This window comes from Schistocerca cancellata, chromosome 7, assembly GCF_023864275.1.
Source record: "Schistocerca cancellata isolate TAMUIC-IGC-003103 chromosome 7, iqSchCanc2.1, whole genome shotgun sequence".
Classification (NCBI taxonomy): domain Eukaryota; kingdom Metazoa; phylum Arthropoda; class Insecta; order Orthoptera; family Acrididae; genus Schistocerca; species Schistocerca cancellata.
The window spans coordinates 297,770,438-297,771,889 of NC_064632.1; positions in this window are offsets into that span (position 1 = coordinate 297,770,438).

A 1,452-nucleotide genomic window follows, 5' to 3' on the forward strand; every position below is an offset into this window, starting at 1 on the left:
GTACTGTTTAGTTTTGTTCCCTCGTGTATTCTCTCAGCACCTTCTGTGATATCTCGTTGGCAAGTCTATTCAGTGTTTGGAAGGTGTCTTCTCGTCTTATCAGGTTGTATGTGTCATGGTTGGGTAGTTGGTCTCGTAGTGTAGAAGCAACATCATTAAAGAGGGGGCACTCGTAAATCACATGATCGGTAGTGCCCTCCGGTTCACCACATTCACACGCAGGTGTGGCCCTTTTCCCAAACCGACATAAGTATGCCGGGTAAGGCCCATGTCCAGTGGGAAAATGGATTAGACCTCTGGTGTGTTAGAAGTACTTCATTTTTAGCCGTTCCCTAATACTTGAAATTAACTCATGTGTCCTGCGCCCTGTTTCATCCGCGTCCCACAGTTCTTGCCATAGTTGTACTCCCCTTTGCCGAATTTCACCCTTGTCCCCTGCCCCAATGCCTAAGATCTCCTCTATTTTTGTTATATTTCCCTTCTCAATCCAGAACCATGCAGCCTGCTCCCTGATTTTGATGTCCAAGGGGCAAAGCCCCATTATGACTAGTAGTGCTCCCCCTGTTGAAGTTCTGTAAGCCCCTACCGATCTAAGTATCATATTCCTCTGAACCCTTCTCACTGTCATGGCGGGCACCACCCTCGTGAGCCTGTGTGCCTAGACTCCCGAGCCGTAACCCACTATCGATGTTTATATACTCTTATGGTAGTCTTATGAGATGAGGTGGAAGATGAAATCTTATGTGTCCTATGGATATGAGGTTGTTCAATGTTTGGATGGCTTTCTGGGTTACGGTTTCGATGTGTTTCCCAAAATTCCACTTCTCATCAATGATGATGCCGAAGTATCAAGCGTCACGTCTCCAGAGAACCAGCAAGCACTCGATTCGTAAAGTCGGGTTACGGATTAATTGTCCCTTCAGTAGAAAGTAGGTGGACTTACTTGGTGACACCGTCATTTTGGTGTTTTGGCACCATAGTTGTAACTTGTTTAGGGCACTCTCTATTTTAGGTTCAATGTCTTCGCGGCTACGGCCGCCGACCAACAGGAGGTGGTCATTTGCATAGGCTATCACCTCTAGCACTTCTTCACTTTGTTGTAGGGTGTCTAGTAAAGGCTCCATGTGGATGTCACAAAACAGGGGCCCTAGCACTGAACCCTGAGGACAACCCTTTGTTATTGATTTTCCAATTCTCTTGCCAGAGGATGATAGCCTGACCTCCCATTCCTCACAATAGCTCCTCAGACACCCATAAAGCGGCCCTGGACACTCTTTCTCCCGTAAACAGGAGAAGAGCGAAGGCCACCACAGGTTGTCAAAGGTGCCACTGATATCCACCATGATGCCGACGACATACTTATGCGGGGTCGAGCCACAGACCTCAGCAGCCAGGGCGATTGCATCAGATGTCGATCGCCCAGGCCTGAAGCCGAACTGCCTGTCGCTCACC